The sequence below is a fragment of the Alosa sapidissima genome, chromosome 7, assembly GCF_018492685.1.
Source record: "Alosa sapidissima isolate fAloSap1 chromosome 7, fAloSap1.pri, whole genome shotgun sequence".
NCBI lineage: Eukaryota > Metazoa > Chordata > Actinopteri > Clupeiformes > Clupeidae > Alosa > Alosa sapidissima.
Genome location: NC_055963.1, coordinates 9,426,653 through 9,446,957, shown reverse-complemented (window position 1 = coordinate 9,446,957; position 20,305 = coordinate 9,426,653).

The window sequence follows — 20,305 nt, the reverse complement described above, 5'->3', positions numbered from 1 at the left end:
ACAATGTATGACTCCATTGTTATTGTCACAAAGAAAGGTGTGTATTACTGTAGGCTTGGCTGCACAGTGTTGAGCATAATCTGTATGGTGACTCAACTAATGTAAAAATATTTGTATGTGTAGGTTGTGAGATGTTGTCTAGACTTTACACAATAGACTGTATATATTTTATATTTAACAATAAGCGTTTGATGTGACATACTGAACACACTGACTAGTTTGCTTGACTATACCATAAAGAACTTGTGACTCGTCTATGGGTCAATGGTCATTCCGCCTCTGGGTCAGTGTATTGTAATAATCATCTATTCTCACTGTCTGTGCCAGTGTTTGACCAGAGCCCCCTCGGGCATCAGAGCTCCTCAGATATCCCTTCTCTAGTGTCAGTGGAGTCTGGCTGAGTTCTGGTTCCGATTTGGCCCACATCAGGTGTGCGTTGGCCAGGTCAGGGCCACGTCTGGTCTGGAGTCAGTTCTTATCTGGGTCAGCTCCTGTTTCCTCTCTCTCCCCGGCTCCTCTGCTCTCTAATCTCAGTGCTGCAGCATCACTCACGGACATTAAGCTGAGGGCAGACCAGAGGACCAGCACAGCCCAGAGCTCTGAGACTCGCTCAGCTAGCCCTGTCAAAGGAACAGGACCAGCACAGCCCAGAGCGCTGAGACTTGCTCAAAGGAACAGGACCAGCACAGCCCAGAGCTCTGAGACTTGCTCAGCTAGCCCTGTCAAAGGGACAGGACCAGCACAACCGAGAGCTCTGAGACTTGCTCAGCTAGCCCTGTCAAAGGGACAGGACCAGCACAACCGAGAGCTCTGAGACTTGCTCAGCTAGCCCTGTCAAAGGGACAGGACCAGCACAACCGAGAGCTCTGAGACTTGCTCAGCTAGCCCTGTCAAAGGGACAGGACCAGCACAGCCCAGAGCTCTGAGACTTGCTCAGCTAGCCCTGTCAAAGGGACAGGACCAGCACAGCCCAGAGCTCTGAGACTTGCTCAGCTAGCCCTGTCAAAGGGACAGGACCAGCACAGCCTCCTCATCCTAGAGCTCTTGATGAACACTTTGAACCCCTCTGAATTGCTTTTAAATTCATGTTTTCCTCTCTGACTCTAGCATATAGCTAACACCCAGCATCAAACACCTTAAGCAGCCATACCTCCCGACACATATATAGAAAATATGTGTATGCGAGAGTATATGCAGCAGATAAGTTAGAGATAAAAATCACTGTGAAACATTTCTGAATTACATTAAAAACAATGAGAAAAAAAAAATCCTGAGCTTAGTTTCCGGCCTGATTAATATTAATAAGCTGTGATGGAAATGAGCTGAAACACTGGAATACCTAAATAATGAACAAATCCCAGCGCATTTTGACAGGAGATACATACATAAGCCCTCTTTTTTGAGAAGAAGTCAGCCGCTAACGAGCGTGACGCCTGGGCATAGACTCTAATACACAGAGACAATTTTTCTAGATAATAGCCTATCACGCAGGATACAATTTAAATTAAAAAATGCAATTTTCACCTTGAAATGAACAAATGATTACAATTTCTATACAAATGAAGGCATCCAGGCTGCGCCTCAGTGTTCCACTCAGGCCATGAAACTTGACATAATTACCATGAAATACATTTTCAAATGTTTGTATTTTGTCCGCCACTTTTAAACATGCCACTCTGCCTTCTGAGAGGGCTTCAGATCTCACCTTCTGGGGGGAGTGGAGAGAAAAAAAAAGAGTGAAATTCATCAGAGATGAAAACCCCTTCAACAGGAGAGATAAAAAATTTCACAAAAAAAAAGGAGGCAGAAAAAAAAAACAAATGATAAATTGCCACTGCTCTGTCTGCCAGCCCCTGGAGTTATCTCTAAAAGCCAAATTATGGAGCCTTATCGTGGAAATCATATCTAATAGTTATCTGCTTAGATGTTCTCAGTTCCCTCCTCCCTACGCCCATTCTCCATCGGTACGCTCCTCACACACACACACACACACACACACACACACACACACACACACACACACACACACACACACACACACATACACACACGCACGCACAGAGAGACGTGTTTGTGAGAGAGATTTTATTTATTTGTGATTATGGATGTCCTGAAGAAGAAAAGATGTTAACTTATACATTTCAGTTTTGAAAGTTGTGGCAAATTGCGAGCCCCATGACAAGAGGGAGGCGTGTAATTGGGAGGTGAGTCAAGAGCTGAAAGGTGATCAGAAAAATGCAAATGGAGCTCCTATCTGAAATACGCCATGACATGCATAACCTTCCACTGTAGAGTGGAGGGGCGGAGCTTTGGTCAAGCCACTAGACACAAACCGATTCTATTATGATACTGCAGAGGAAATGATGCAAAAGGGGCAGAGAACCAAGCGACTTTATTTGAAGAATCTTAAAATATGAAATCAAGTTGTTGTTTTTTCACTACTAATGGAAGAAAAACAAATGACTCAGATTGACCAGTAATGTCATATTAGCATTCATTACATCATACCATTACATCATTCCCGGCCAATGCAGCAGCCCCTTTTATGGGGCAGCCGTGGCCTACTGGTTAGTCCTTCGGACTTGTAACCAGAGGGTTGCCGGTTCGAACCCCGACCAGTAGGCATGGCAGAAGTGCCCTTGAGCAAGGCACCTAACCCTTCACTGCTCCCCGAGCGCAGCTGTTGTTGCAGGCAGCTCACTGCGCCGGGATTAATGTGTGTTCACTGTGTGCTGAGTGTGTTTCACTAATTCACGGATTGGGTCAAATGCAGAGACCAAATTTCCCTCATGGGATCTAAAGAGTATATGTACTTATGCTTACTTACTTAGGTAAATTCGAAAATGCTCTTGCTATTCTCCAATTTCGGGTTATATATACTTATACTTATACTACAGTATAACAACAACAAAGAAATGATATTCAAACAGAAGCATGCATGTATGTGTGCACAAACCAAGGGATAGAACAGATTCCCTACAAATATATTACAGTGGGAACAAAAATTGTGTTATATTTTCCTGTATGTGAAATATAAAACATACATGAGCATGTACATGAGTGATTTTGTGCAGCAGATTTGATGTGTGCTGTGTGAGCAGGCCAGGCCCACTGGAGCACACACTGCTCTATAGAATGGTGCTGGCTGGGTGTGAGTGGAGCTGCCTGCCTGTCTGCCTGCATGTGAGGGCTTGAAGTGCAGCAGATGAAGCTGCCAGTGTGAGAGTGAGAGACAGAACTGGCTAGTTTCTCTCTCTCTCTCTCTCTCTCTCTCTAGCTCTCTTTTAATCACATTCTGTCTCTCTCCCTACACCTTTCATATTATCTTTGCCCCCCCACTTCATTTCTTTCACTTCTCTCCTCCTCTCACCTTTCACACTCACACACACACACACACACACACACACACACACACACACACACACACACACACACACACACACACTCTCTCTCTCTCTCTCTCTCCTTCTTTGCCTTTTTCTCTTCCTACCTTTCCTACCCCTCTCTCTCTCCAGTTCTCTTTACCTCCTGATTCCTCCCTATCTCTCTCTCTCTCTCTCTCTCTCTCTCTCTCTCTCTCTCTCCCTGTCAGTGTGATTCTTTTGCCTGAGAGGCGTACATCAGATTTCAACATTTGACCTCATAATGCTGGGGGTCAGCGCCACACCGGCAACAATTTCACACACAAGATGAAAGGGAAATTAACATTGAAGTTGTTTGGGGCCGCAGCTCCGGGCCCCGGCCAAGCCAAGCCGCCGGTTGGTTACCCCCCCCCCCACCCCCCGCCACCCCCTGCTCCCACCCTCACCCCCTCCACCTCCCTTCATCCTGGGCCACAAAGAGCCCTGCTCCGAAGCCCGACTGTGGAGAGATGGAGAGACTGAAAGCCCAGACGGCCTCCTGGAGGAATCTGTTGCCTGCACAGCCACACACAGTCTGTGGGAGGACAGGGTTGAAAGCCAGAGAGGAAAGCAGAACTTATAGAGAAGAGGTTCGCAAGTGCATCGGAAGGACACATTTTGTGCTGGAAAAGGAAGGTGATTCATTTATTTTCAAAGTGGGTCTTTTGCCCTTCGTTTTCTTCAATTACGTTTAATTTATTTTCAAGAAAATGCAACAACAATGTTTAGGTGATATTTCTAAGAATAATTTATTGGTACTTTATAGTACAATATACAGTAGGTGCTTACAAGCATCTGAACTTCTTTGCTATGCTTCCTCCAAGAAATTATTGGACTGAAAAACTGATGTTATCTTATCTTCTTATTCTGTCAGAGTTATAATCTGTATGTATCATCAATCCTTTGCTAAACTATACACTTTTACGTCCATTATAGTGTCAGGAAACATGGTATGAGTGGGCTGATGTCAGAATTGATTTGACGAGTGAGTTTGACCTTTGGTAACAACCAGCTGATTTGCCTCCAAGACCTGTTAATTGCTAAATCCTGATTTGATTACATCTGTCTCTCTTCCTCATAGCTCCACATCTCCTTTCAGATCATTCCCTCCGCTCTCTCCTCTCCTCTCCTCTCTGCTTTCCCCTCTCTCCCCTATCCTCTCTCCTCCCTTCTCTCTCCTCTCCCCTCTGCTCTTCTCCATTCGGTTCCTCTCTGCTCCTCTCTTCCACTCTCCTTTCTGCTCCCCTCTCCTCTGCTCCTTTCTTCCTCCCTCCATTCTGCTCCTTTCTCTCCTTTCCTCTCTGCTCCTTTCTTATTCTCTCTCCTCTTCTCCATTCCTCTAATCTCTCCTCTCCTATCTCCCCTCTCCTCCTTCTCTCTACTCCTCTCCCCTCTCCTCCTTCTCTCTACTCCTCTCTCCTCTCTCCCCTCTCCTCTTTTCATATTTCCTCTCCTCTCCCCTTTACTCTCTGCTCCTCTCCATTCTGTTCCTCTCTGCTCCTCTCTCCTCTCTCCCCTCTCCTCTTTTCTTATTTCCTCTCCTCTCTCCTTTCTCCTCTCTCCCCTCTCCTCTTTTCTTATTTCCTCTCCTCTCTCCTCTCTTCTCTCTCCCCTCTCCTCTTTTCTTATTTCCTCTCCTCTCCCCTCTTCTCTCTCCTCCTCTCCTTTCTGCTCCAGCCTCTTCTCCCCCTCACCCCCAGCATGGTTAGCAGGCACAGCTGGAGGTCTCCCTCTTATGCATTCATGAGCTGTGCGGGCTGCGGATAAATAACGGGTTCATTACCACGTTAAAGTGTTGCTAATGACAACGTACCTGCCACCCAGCACCTCCGAAAATCTAATGTGACACACCGGAATGGAAAATCTATTCGCTGGCGGTCGCGAGGAGCACCTCCGACCGTGCTTCGCCGCACTCAATGGAAATCTCCTCACCTCGCCCCCGACGCTTGACTCCCCGCCGAACCAATATTTACAATTCTGTCGCCATTATGTCCTACCAAGCCCTTTGCAGCCTCTGCCATGACCTGCGCATTAGCTGGAAATTGGACTCTGCAAAACTTAACAGGAGGGGGAGGGGGGTGGGGGGGATCGGGGTGATGAGTAGAATGGCTTCTTGCTCATATAGAAAGACAGAGATGGGGGTTAGGGGGGAGGAAGGATGGATGAGTAGTGGTGGTGGTGGTGGTGGCGGTTGTTGGGGGGGGGGGGGGTGCACACAGCATGGTGCACAGAGGAATCAACCCCCCATGAAGGCTGAGAATGAAACAGGGAGCCTGCAGCAAACGGGTGTCAGAGAGGCTGTCAGAATTTTACTGTGCCTGTGTAAACTTGTCATTTGCAATATCGATGAAAGGCCAAGAAGATCATCTCAAGGTGAAACGCATCAGCTGCAGGACAGGTTATCTCATTCCCCTCATTATTTCCATAATTCTAACATAGAATATTGAAAAGTAATAAAGATCCATGATCCAACCAGCTTTCCACCATCAAGCAGTGATTAGGACTCGGGGCTATGAAGTGCTCTGGCACGCGTGCTCATGATACACTTGTGTATATCTGCGTGTACGTATATCTGGAAATATATGACTTACAGAATCACATGACATTTGATCATGTGCATCACATACATGGTTATGGTTACGCTTTTGTCCAAAGCAACATACAAAGACAAAACAATATAATACTTACATTTAACAATTTAACATGCATACTACACACACACATACACACACACACACACACACACACACACACACACACACACACACAAACACATACACACCAATGCACACACAAACACACAGAAACACACACACACACACACACACACACACACACACACACACACACACACACACATACACACCAATGCACACACAAACATACACACACAAACGAAGCTACGCCACAGATATACTGTACATTTATTTCCAAATGAAATAATCTAATTTGCCAAAGCAGTCTCATCAGTCTCCCTTTGTAATAAGCACGCTTCACTTTGATGTTATCAATGTCAATCTTACCTTTAAAGACCCTTTAAGTGACCCTCCACACAACCGAGACCCTGTTCGGTTTAGCTATTTGAACTATGACAGACAGTGAGGTTGGTTGTTATCTCACAAATGCGGTGGAATGCATTGCCCCCCCCCCCCCCCCCCTTTTCTCTCTCTCCAGCAAGGAATGAAGTAATTGTTTACTCCGGGCATGTTGATTGTGTCTTTAAGAGCCCCCTTTCTAATTTAATCAGCTGTCCCATCGGGCCTCGGAAATGAATCGGGCGTTTGTTTATCCAACGTAGCAGTGCACTTGACTGATTAATTCAAACGATGCCAAACGAAATGTTCTGCCTTGTTTGTCATGTTCCCCCAGTGCTCTGCCCACTTTGTTATTAATTGAGCTCGTTTTTGGCTGTCACTTTGTGCTGCTAATTCCCCTTATAAGGAGAGACGCTGGGCTTCAAGAAAAGCCTCTCTTTTTTTTCCTCCCCCCGCGTTCGGCACTGCGGGTCATTAATTATGACGGTAATAAAAGGTGCTTGTGTTCCGCCTGCGAGTCGGCAGAGTCGCTCTGTTCTACGCTAAAACCGCAGGCGCGCTACTTTGTGAAAACCGCATCAGCAGCTTTGAAGGCTCCAGCCCCGGCTTGCCGTGCGACGTGCCAGCAGAGTCTTAGACATGAGGGCCCAGAGATGCCTTTACGTCTCATTGACTTGTTTGATGTTCCACTATTGCTATTTGAATGAAAAAATAGATGACCATGTACTGTGCATTCATGGCGTGGGCCTATTGAGATTTTGTTTGTTCAGTGTATGTGTTCAGTATCTCCATAGCTTTTGTCCAATGACAGCTATAGTAGGCGATCCACTTGCATCTCATAAAACCTACTAGATCTCTACTGCATTATATTTAATCTATTGTGATGCATTTTTGGGTTTGTTCGTTATACAGGCAGCTATTATGTTTTCTTATGTGATTTTCATATTTACAATTGCTTAGATGCTGTAAATGTTCAGTGGAAATTCCCATTGTAATTGTCCATATGGATATCGCTTGACAAAACCATTCATAGACCATTTTCAATGCATTGTTTTTCCCCTTACTAATCTCCAGTCTTGTTCAGGGGTTTCACCTGAAATTAAAATCAAGTTCTATTCCTACAGTAGCATTTGGCTCCTCAGACATGGACATCATGTTTCTGGGAATGTTTCCGTGAACCTGCAAGAATACACATTGAATCAGTTCGGTTCTGGGTCGGTTCCAAAGTCTGTCGTCACTTTTGGATCTTCTATCTTAAGGTCAAAGGTTAAAGCTGTCTCCCACCCCACTCTCTTCTTATTGACTTTCAAGTACACCCGTCAACTTCAAGTACCTGCAGCCAATAGGCTAGGACTTTTCGCCATGATGGTGTGTAACATTCCCTGTGACAGCCCTAACACCTTGCTACCTGCCAGTGTGTGTGTGTGTGTGTGTGTGTGTGTGTGTGTGTGTGTGTGTGTGTGTGTGTGTCTGCGTCTCACAGAAGACATCTCACAGGTGTTCACGGCCGTCCATCTGTCTCTGAAGTGTCACTGCTAAGTAATGTGTGGATGTTTTCCAATGATCACATTTCATTAGAGGTGTCAGCACCTGCTGGTCGAGGAGGCTGCACACAACGCAGCATAGCACTGCAGTGCACAGGTGGGCCTGTTGACATTGTGAGACTCTGACTGGAGACGTGCGCTTTAAGCAGTATCAATCAAAGGCAGGTAAAAAGACTGGCAATACAAATCCATTAGTGTTCAGGAAATTGAAAAAAACTTGTATTATGAAAATATTTCAACATTGCGTTGTCAAAAAAAAAACCCAACAAATATGGAGTTACGAGGTTTCCACCCGACAGCAGCGACATATAAGTATATATGAGTTGTATGAAAAAAGCTAAAGTTTTCTTTTATTACAGTTGTATCATAGGTTTGTTTCATCCTCATTCATCACCTCCATAATCCATATGGCATATCCATATACAGCACTGGGCCCAATAATAAGACTTTTACAGCTACCAGCACATTGGAGAACCTTGAAATGTCACTGCTGGATAAATATATGCACAAATTGCACAAACCCCTTCTAAACCAACCTGAATTTTAAGTGTTTGGCATAAACTTTCCTGCTTTTCCCCCCTTTCTTCCTTTCTTCCTGTCTTCCTGTCTTCCTCCTCTTTCTCTGTGACACACTTCTGTGTCTTCCAGCTTCACAGACAATCTCATTTACTTTGTTCCTGCGTCTTGCTCAGTCTCAGCAGTGGGGTCTCCGCATCAATTTCCCTCCTCCTATCTAAAGCACCTGCTTAAAAGACTCTCTCTCTCTCTCTCTCTCTCTCTCTCTCTCTCTCTCTCTCTCACTCTGAAGGAAATTGTGAGCGAACAAATCCACATCTCATTGTCCTTGCGAGGAGCCCGGAGAACAGTTGCGTTTCTCAGCAGAGTGTGGACGGAAGGCAATTACAATAGGATTTAATGTACGGGTTAGACTGGGATTACAAGGCCTTATATCGCGAGGAGGAGGCCCCGCCCTCATTACTGCTACATATGGGCAATTCAGCTGCGGCGGGAGAAAGCAGGAGAGGAGGGGGGCGACAAAATTTAATTTAAAGGATTACTGGACCAGCTGAAATCAGACAGATCCAACGTGATAGTAGGAGACGTTGGTTGGAGACTGCTGGGGGATTATTAGGGTTGAGACTCATTTTCAAAAAATGGATGGATGGGGGCCTCCACTGCTCACCTAGCTGGGTGAGGAACGAGTGATAGAGATCATAGGGAAGTGGAGAAAGAGAAAAAGAATCATTTCCAGCGGAGGCTTGGGTGGATTTGACTTATTTGAATGATGAAAGAGCATCAAAGTGTTAGTCACAGTCACATATGCATAATTTCTAAAACCATTCTGTTGAAGACACTGGGTTTTGATCAAAATGTTCAATATCATCAAAATGTGTGTGTTTTTATTTCTCACACATATAACAAACCAGGTAAAATTTGACAAAAATGGGAGAATTGGTCAGCATCAAAAAGGTTCCCTTACAACATATATAAAACGCATATAAATGAATGCTTAATTTTTCATGTCAGTGCATTAACCATCTCTTGATGTGGCGCAGTAACAAGCCCTGAGGCCAGAAAGGTTTGGTCAATGAAGTCCTGATCATTATGGTTACATCTATGGAGAGCATTATGTTCAAAAATATAATAAATTCCTTCTTTCCATGGGGAGGGAAACATGTGTGTGCTACCTGTCAGAGCAGTTCCCCCATGCCACACCACACACACACACACACACACACACACACACACACACACACACACACGCACATACATACACACTTACGCAGACACACACACACACACACACACACACACCCCTGTGAGAGAGCAGAGATGTGAGTGGAGAGCTCTGGTCATCTGTCATTGTCCATGCTGGGTCTCAGGTCTGTACACAGTCCATGCCTTAAGCCCCTGGCTACCCCTGGCCTGGCTCTCAGTGCTAGAGTCAGCCCGAAAGTATGATCAGAATTGGAGAGTTGGGTTTCAGGGCCAGGCTTGGGTAAGCGTTGAGGGGAGATGGTGTTGGAGGGGCTGGGGGTGGAGGTGGATGTGGAGGGATAGAGGTTGGGTGGGTGGGAGACCATTTTCCCAGGGTTCTGACACAACAAGAACAGCTGAGATTCCTTCCTACTCACACCACCTCAATACCCCCAACCCACACACACACACACACACACACACACACACACACACACACACACACACACACACATTTACACACACACACACACACACACACACACATTCACATAGACACACATACAGTACACACACACACAAACACACATTCACACAGTCACGCACACACACACACACACACACACACACACAGACCCACGCATATCCACACACACAGAGTCCAGAGACAGCTCGCTGCAGCCGCACAGATGTGTGAGGCATCTGAGGTTGTGATGTGATGCCAGAGACAAAGCGAGGGAGAGAGGGGCTCTGTAATGAGAAATGTGGGGTGGGCAAGCACCCATTCCTGGGTAATGTTTTTCCTCACATGGGACAAAGAGAGAGAAAAAAAACATGTACCAACAGCTGCAGCCTCTTCTCCGTGTGTATTTGTGGCAGTCCCAGAGCTCCGGCCAAGGCTGTTAAGCAGCCCAGCTGGACGGTTCTAGAAGGGACATCCACGGTCCATACTGCTGGAGCTACTAGCAGAGGTTTAGTGAACTTTTTTTTTTTTAAGTATATTTTTTGGGCTTTTTATGCCTTTAATCAGATAGGATAGTGGAGAATGACAGGAAGTGAGTTGGAGAGAGCGTCGGGGTGGGATCCGGAATGGACCACGGGGCGGGAATCAAACCCGGGTCACCGGCGACCGGTGCCCCAGCCAGTCGCGCCACGGCCGGGGCCAGATTTAGTGAACTTGATCAAAAATGAGAAGTCTGCTCATTTTCATTCATGTTGTCCATCACCAGATGGCTGCCATGGTATGCTTGTGCTCACTGTTTTGTGTAGTTGAACTTTTGAATTATTGAATACTACAGTAGTTTTGCCTGTAGTGTGAATTGAATATCTACTTCTATGATGATATCTTACAGGCATGATGAGTTAACACACTGCCAATCACTCTGTTGCTGTCTTTAAATAAAAGCCTGGCTATTTATTCTGTATGGCCACACTAGACTATTCAGATGAACATTCTGCACTTCTAGAAAAGTACATGATTTTTCCTTGAAATCAGAGAGGACAACTGATAAATGAGAAAGTGATGAAGGAAGTTCTAAATTACTGTCTTTCAGACCGCACCTCCCAGATGTTTTCTTCACATCCATACCATACGTTGACACCACCGTCTCAGACATACACAATGACATGACTTAATATAGCTTAACGAAATTAAGCATAAACTTTAAGTGAACTAGAGAGCTGCCTGAAATGTATGGCCATTCTTAACCATTAAGTCAGATGCCTACGTAATCCAAGTCATGTGAAACAAATTTGGAATAGGGCGACTTCATTGTACTTTGAGGATTTGATGCAAGTCTCTTTTAAAAAGAACTGATGGCTCATCCATCATAACCTGCCTCAGGAAGGGGCCCTGTTAATGTGCAAACTCGATTTGGTGTTCTGGGTGAGAGGCAGAAGAACTGAGCCCTTTCCTCTGTGTGCGAATCCGGGGAGTCATCTGCCGGCATCTGTCACTTTGGCTAATGTCGTTTGTGATTTGTGATTTGTGGCAGATATAGGGCTTGTGAAATGTGGAGAATGCCCAACACGAGCATGTTAAGGGCTACAGGCCCACTCACACTGCCCCTATGCAGTAATGTGCGGAATATGTTTCACATGTTCGTGTGATGATGATGATGATGATGTTGCACCCATTGCATCAGATAGCGTAGCGCGCAACGAGAGGTCATCTCCTCGGAGCGAAAGCGAGCCCACTCTTTTGCCATGCGTGTCAGGAGCATGGGGGCGAGAGCGGAGGGTGTGCGGTGACGCCGCGCACGGTGGCTCTGCCAGCGAGACATTCTCCTTCTTGGCCGCCAGTTTTATTGTGAAGGAGACGCTGAGAGCAGATGTCAACAAGTTAGGGGTGGCGTGGGGTGGGGGGGGGGGGGGGGGGGGGTCGGTGGATGAGTTGAGAAAAGGGGGAAAGCAGGACGCTGTGGTTGGATATAAGGGATGGCGGGCGGGTGGGGGCGGAGGTTTGGCGACCGAAAGACAGGTCAAAAAAGCTCACATCTGTTCATGTCACTGTACGGGTGCAGCTGGAGAGATGTGTGATGTCATCGACAGGCAGCTGGTCCCCTGTACTCCACCGCATTTCGGGGGAGGGAGGGGGTGGTGATGTAAGGTGGAGTAGAAAGGGGGGGGGGCATGGAGGGGTGTAGGTGGGTGCTGGTGCACCCTCTGACTGGATATGCCCCCCCCCCCCTTGAGAAATGTGTCTGAGGCCACAGAGTTGCATTCCTGCAATGCCCAGTCAACACAACGGTGTGTGTGACACTGACCTCTGTGAATCACTCAGTGTTGGTAATTACAAGACTGGATATTTTGCTTAACACTAATCATAACCCTCTCTATCTTCTGCTCTCCCTCTCTCCCTCTTTCTCTCTCATTCTCTCATTCTCTCTCTCTCTCTCTATCAAAGAAACCACCAGCAGGCTACTTGTGGAAGATTATCAAGGAAAATCGTCGCGTTTCATAAGGAGGGCTTTCCGACTGAGACGTTAATCCCGACGCCGCTGAAAGAGAGGGCGCACCACTCCATATCGCATGTTTCAAAGGAGATGGGATGTCTGATAGGAGCCTGCTGGGACAGCAATGGCCCAGAGAGAGGGAGAGAGAGAGAGAGAGAGAGAGAGAGAGAGAGAGAGAGAGAGAGAGAGGAGAGAGAGAGAGAGAGAGAGAGAGAGAGAGAGAGAGAGAGAGAGAGAGAGACCTTTGTTTTAGAGAGGCTCTGGGGGCTTTGTTCTGGAGACTTAGGTAACCATTCATCCTAATAAAAAACACCTAAAGTAAACATATCCTCCCTCCTGCAACTGCCTGCCCCTCCTCCCAGTCTGGTTGCCACCTTGGGAACCATGGAGTTGCTTTTTAATAAGGGGAGAATTACAGCACTGCTTCCTGAAGTCCAGGACTCCTCTTGTGAGTGTTAAGAACAGGTTGTTGGTGGAAAAAGGCTGTTAGATCTGTATCCACTGAGACTACAGTACAAACCCTCTTATGAGCTCTGTCAGCGCTTCTGAGCTTCTCTCTTCTGTAGGGTCGGTGACATTTGTTAGTGTCTACAGGTGAAGTTTAGAGTAAGTAGCACTAGAATAATAGAATCAGGCTCCTCGGTATAGAAGCACCGGTAAAATGGATGCTCACTGCATATTGTGTCGTGTAAAACTATCGTTACACTCAAATATGCGTCTTTTTTTACAATAAGGTATTCTGAAACATCAAGTGAATAAATGTAAATATTGATACAATTTCAGAATACATTTTGGTCACACTTGGATAGTCCACCCCACAGACTCTCTACAGATGCTCAGATTATCAACAAAGTATCTGTTGAGACTCTGTTAACTAGAATTTATAGTTAATGTTAAGGTTAGGGGTTGGATTTGATTATATTCAGTAATTGTTCAACAATAATTTTACATGGAACTAAACTGGAATCTTAATCAATTATCCATTAAGTCTCTGTGGTCAGACTGTCCAAGTAAAGTGTTACCTACATTTCTAGTAAGCTACCCTCTAAATGCTGAGAATTTGCTGAAAAAAAAAAAAAAAAACATTTTGAAATGAAAACGCCATTCTGTATTTCACATAGCTTGTGGTGATAGGGTGAGAGAGAGTTGGCCATTTAGGAGATGAAAGATTCAGAAGAGTGCACGATCACAATGGATTTGGTGGCCCTCATTTATTGAGAAACGAGAGCCATGGGGATAAAGGGGTCAGAGTTTAATAGTCCTGGTGTTAAAAGCCTCCATTCTCCGTCCCTTCGAGCCCAACAGTACCACACTGTACAAGCCACTGTCCCAAACTTTGGGCTGAGCCACCACAAATCTGAGACTCCCTTGACATTGCTCTCTGATGTAGAAGACTTGGCAGCGTTGCCCATGTCCCCCCTCACTCCGCCTCGCTTTTTTTTTGACAGCAAACACAATCCCCCTTCTCCAATCTTCTATTTGTGGCCCGTGATGGTTTTCGACGGTTTTCTTTTTTCTTGACGTGACCTTGCTCACATGGCAGACCTCTCCTCCCTTGTACCGCCACTCAAAACATGGCATCTCACATGGGGTGTGTGTGGGGGGGGGGGGAGTCTGAAAACAAGTTGTTGTATCCATAATGGGACAAGTGGTTTGTGACAGACTCCTCGGGCCCCAGGACACATTTTTCCCTTGGAAACTGGGCTTACAAAAGCAGGCAGTGTACTGCGGCAGTGCCCCTTCTAATCTGCAGTATCCTCTTAACCTCCTCCCTCTCTCTCTCTCACTCTCTCTCTCTCACTCTCTCTCTCTCTCACTCTCTCTCTCTCTCTCTCTCTCTCTCTCTCTCTCTCTCTCTCTCTCTCTCACACACGCACTCTCCCCCCCTCCAGTTCATCTCCTTCATCACCATAATAAGGCTACAGTGCTATAATTTGGTGGCATGTCTCTGATCGACCTCTGGCTCAGGCACAAACTACAGAGCGCACCATGCTGATAAGCCAGGGGATCCGTTTTCTGTGCTGGATTTCGCTAATAAAGATGGACAAGTCAGCTTGTCAGTGGCTCTTTTGCCGCCTTCTCCCCTTGAAGACCGCCCTCCCACCCCAACCTCACTGCATCCTACCCCCCCCCCCCCCACACACACACACACACACACACACACACACACACACACACACACACACACACACACACACACACACACACACACATCACATCCCACAACCCCCTCTAGTCCCCCAACACTCCCCACATTCCATATTAGTGTTTAAAAGCAACACAACGTTTCCTGAGAGACACTTCTTAATCGTTAGACGAGGTGGCATGGGGCTTCTTTTGTTGCCTGTCTGCCAAACGCCTGGTTTACGCAAATACATTTTCATGGAGACATATCAGTAGCAAAACACTCAGCCCTTTGCTACCGTCTGCAACGGCTCCTGCCTCTGTGTGCCACCGCTGTAATCACCAGCACACTCACACACTGTACAGAGGACCTATCATGCTCTTGTCTGGAGCTTTGCAGTGCCTCTCTGTCCTGCTCTGTTATCACTGTTTTCAATGAGGGGGAAGAGGATGTTTTGGTCTGTCTGCAGGGGTGCATTTGATTTAAGATACGCTGCAGAGATGTTGCATATGTATGTGTCTGTGAACAAGGGGTGTTACTGTACAGCTGACTTGATTTCTGGGCATTGAGTGTTTGTTGTTTGTGTGAGACGGAACACATTTTAGATCCTCTCACCGAGAGACCACAGGAATAATTTCAGTATTTCAGGACAGAAGGGTGTTTAGCTGAGAAGTGTCTGTGCGGATGACCTTTTAGACCTGCATGCTGACAAAGGCACAATGGCGCTTATTTTCACTTTTTAGTCTGCCTTAGTCTAATAATTGATAAGGGTGCCCTCTGTTGAAAAAGTAAGGCATTACATCGCATGTCATTCCTTCCAATAGTTTCAAACATAGGGGTTTAAGAGAAAATGTGAAATCAGCCTTTACTCTACTATTATTTTATATTATATACTTTAATTACTCTTTCTGCTGTTAAAGAATGTGTTTGTGTTGTCTGTATGCTGCTGAGACCTTGAATTTCCCCTGGGGATCAATAAAGTATCTATCTATCTATCTCTATCTATCTATCTATTATTGAGCAAGCACAATTACCTAAACTGGCCATGAAATAAATCTGCTATTGAAAATGAGATTCTCTGGGAAAAGAAACAATCAAATTGGTGTTGTATTTTCTTCCAACTACACCACAGGTGCAGTATATTAAGGGTTAAGGTTATAAAGGGTTAAGGCTGCCAGTCTTAAGACGTCATTTTCTATATTTTTGATATGTTGCTGAGTATATCATAAACAGCAAAGAAAAGTGATTGATAATGACTGACTGACTATTATTGTGTTACATGCTTCAAATGTAAAGCACTTTGAGCTGCATTCTGTGTATGAAAGGTGCTATACAAATAAAGCTTTATTATTATTATTATATTATTATATTATATTTACAGAGAGGTTTCACTAGAGAAGCACAGTCATTTTCTACAACAGCAAACAACACAACATGCACACAAACACACACACACACACACACACACACACACACACACACACACACAAGCAGGCCAGGAGCAGGAAGAGGCCATGCTTAGTGGCACACTTGCTGGAGATGACTGCTAGATTCCTCCACACCTCCACGGGAGCCCAGACTGCAGCCTGTCTACCACCCTCTGCCTGGGCTGCCTGGGTGAAGGTGGTGGTCTGGTAGGGGAGGGGTGGGGGGTGGCGGGGTTGGGTGGGAGGTTGGGAGGGAATGGTTGTCGCGGCAACCTCCCCATGCCCGAGTCCCATTGGCCTGAGAGAGCGAGGAGGGGGAGGGAGCCTGTCCAGTGCACTAACGCCTCTGTGAGTGAATGTACAGGCTCATCGGTCAATTGGCTGAAACATCAATTTTCACCCCTCTTAAAGGGACGAGTATCCGTTCAAAATTTAAACAAACTGAATCAGTGCGATTCGTCAGTGCCTTTTATGCAAACTTTCCCCAGCCTCCAACGCCTCGTCTGCCTGGTCACTGTGCCAGTGGGAATTAGAGCAGGACTTCAGTGGGGGAGTACAGGACAGCACAGGGGCTGTCCTCTGTGGGGTTTAATGATGCCTCACATACGGTCTTATAAAGATAACATTGCATGGGGCATCTTAACAATTACAAGAGATACTGTGCAAAATAATAAAAAGATTAAAACAAAAGTTACCAGAAACACTATTGAAATAAATCATTGTTAATGTGCTTTCAGATTGTATACATACACACATATATTTACTGTATACGTGTATATATACAGTATATGTATATATATATATATATATATATATATATATATATATATATATATTATCATATTTTACATATTAATTTTTTCCTCCCATTGCGCCACCAGTGCTCTGTCTGATGCAAAATAAAATGAAAATAATTTTACAGCAAGTGCCAGCTTGACCAGATAGCAGACTAAAACACAAACACCGAGAAGGGAAGTGTTTGCAAAGTTGTGTGTGTTTTCCCTTCTGTTGTGAGGCCCTGAGCCATGTCAGGAGAGGAGATAGAGGCAGGAGGCAGGAGGCCAGCGGGGTGCTTCGCCTGTCTGTGTGTATGTACACTGCACAGGCCAGCTGCAGTGAGGAGATTGGCTGCTTGGGAAGTAGAGGAAGTAGATGAAGAAACATCTGTCCTTTACTTCAAGTGAGCTTTTTTCTGCCTCTCTCTCTTTCTCTCTCTCTCTCTCTTTCTCTCTTTCTCACTCTTTCTTTCTCTTTCTCTCTGTCTCTTTCTTTTTCTCCACCCACAATGAAAAACTTTTTCCTACTTTTTTCTTTTCTCCTCCAAGACATTTGTTTTCCATTCATGGCTGTCCAGCAATGGGACGTAATGGCTTCTTTTCATGGGAAAGAGGAGGAGAGGGGGTGGGATTCGGACTTGATTAATTTCTTACATCTTGGTGTGGTATTATGCATAAATAATTGATTGCTGGACGGACATGGCTACTGTTGGATCTTGATGAGGTTGCTGAAATGTCACCTTTCTGATGTTTCCTGAGCCAGAGATATTGAAGGCCTCAGTCAGAAGTTTGAAGCTTTGTTTTAGTCTATCGCAAAATACTGTGGATAACAGTCGTCTGACAGGGTTTCCTTTTTAGTCGGTCAGAAGACATTCATCCAGTCTTATCTGTGCTGAACAGCTAGAGAGAGAGACACTACTCTTTTTCACAACACTGGGATATTTGGAAAACTTTTCCCCCTTTTCCTTTCTGCTCAGGTGTTATGATGTTGTGGTGGACACTGTTTGGAAAGAAAATAAAAGAAACCCTTTTAAGTCAGCAACCAATATTCCATGTAATCATTTTTGTTAGTAAATGTTTTTTTTCTGTTGAAATATGTTGCTTAGAAGAACTTCATTTCAAAATTCAGAACCTCCACAGACCCAGCAGGTTGATTTTTTTTTTTTAGTTTAACAAAAAATACAAAGTAATGAATGTCGAAGGGTTTGTGCATAATTGCAGCATTAGTTCTTGCTTCCTTTCGGGAAAGACTGTAGTGTTGCTTACAAGACTAAAAATGTCTGAAGGTAAAATCACCTCTAGTAACAGAGAAATTACACCTCAAAGACTGTATGAATGAAACAGTTCACCATGGCATGGAAAAAATAGTTGAGCCTTGGGCTTGAATTGACATATTTCTTGTCCCTTTGTGAATACCCGAGAAGAAAGTACCCTATGTGTGCTCTTTGTTGTGGTTTTAGTTTTAGAAAGTGAAAGAATATTTCAAAACCACTTGTCCTAAACCCTGAGTTATTTTTGTGATGAAAGAAACCACTCAAGAATGTATTTTCTCCAGATGATAAAATGTCTTTATTTCATAGAAAGATAAATCAGTGGTGCGCCAAGCTATACACACATGATAATTGATAAGGCATTTTTATTGAAGTCCTGCATCTTGTATATTATTTATATAACCCCCCGCCCCCCACCACCACACACACACACACACATACATACACCATCAGCACCCGAGAGAACAGAAAGAAAAACAGAACATCATGATCTTGTCTTGCTAATGCAGTGTGGACAGACATGTAAACTTAGCCAAGTTTTAACAGAAGCGCCTTTTCTTCTTTAAACACCATGCCCCTGCCATGAGAAGCCTGCCTACCATGACTAAGGAGCCAAATGCAGACATGTCGGTGTGATGAGGACTCAGGAAAAAAACAGGCAGCTGGAAATAAATAAATAAATAAAATAAATATATAAAACACATTGCCGTGATGTTTGGATGTAAATCTTCACGTGGGAAGGACAGGGGTGCAAGAGAGGTAAAAAGGAGAGGGATGGAGGATTGATGGCATCCATATGTCCAGGAAGACCAGTGTGTATGCAGCAAACGACATTACCTAATGTATGTCCTGAGCCAACTACAAGATAAAGGCTGATGCACTTTAAGATGGCTACCGTGTGAACAAAATGCTCTGGGTGAGGAATTGGAGAGCGGGGCTTTGGGAAGGGTGCTGGGGAAGCGCTAGCCCATCAGTCACAGCCTCAACTGCCCACTTGTTCCCCTTCACCGTCTGGTCTTTAGGGGTCCCAGGGGGCACAGAAGCGGGTGTTCACCAGTCCGCTTCTCTCAGGATGCCCCATGAATCCTCCCGTAAAGCGCAGGGAGAGCCGTGCCCATAACCGTGCCTGTTGAGCACTGGTGATTTTACGACTCTCACGTCAAAATAGCATAGATGGCATGACAAGAGCAGTGCAATATTTAGAAATATCTAGTGAAGTGAATTGGTAAATAAACAATGGCTGCTCCTGGATGTTGTGTCCATTGTATGTATACATATACAGTATCATATATATACAGTATTACACAAACATATGTACATTACATTATTATACAGTATATATATATATATGTATATATATACAATATGTGTATATATGTATGTATGTGTGTGTGTGTGTATACACATGCATTATAATATCCTATATATAATAAATAATATTATGTATATTATATTATACATTCTGTATACCCATAGGATGGTGCAAGGAATTTCAGATGGATCATATTTTTACAGAGCACCAGCAGCAATTTGCAGAAAGCCATGAGGATATTCAAAGACAAAATCTCCAACTTTTGCTTCCAGTTACCAGGTCATTTAGAGGCAAAAATGTGAGCATTTCAATATGAAGCGTTTCAAATAAATCAAACCATGAAGACATCAGACTACTCCTTAAGTGAGGGGAACACTGAGAGAAAGAGAGAGAGAGAGAGAGAGAGAGAGAGAGAGAGAGAGAGAGAGACAGAGAGAGCGAGAAAGTGAGAGAGAGGCAGAAGAGGCCTCCTGAAAGCTTGAGGAAGTGTGAGTCACTGGATTAATCTCTATGTCTTTATTAAATTTACACCATTCAGCTTTCACTTCAGCTGGTTCCTGCTGGAGGTTCCTTGCCCTCTCGCCGTGTGCTTGGACACATTCCACCCCCCCCCCCCCCCCCCCCCCCCCGCCCCACCTCTGTGTTTGAAGACATTCCTTTCTGTGGGTGTTCAAACGGTAGCACAGGACAGGGTGAGCGACTGAAGAGGTGTTGATCTGAGCCTCGGTGAGATTGACATGAAGCACGTGGGGCTGTTGTGAA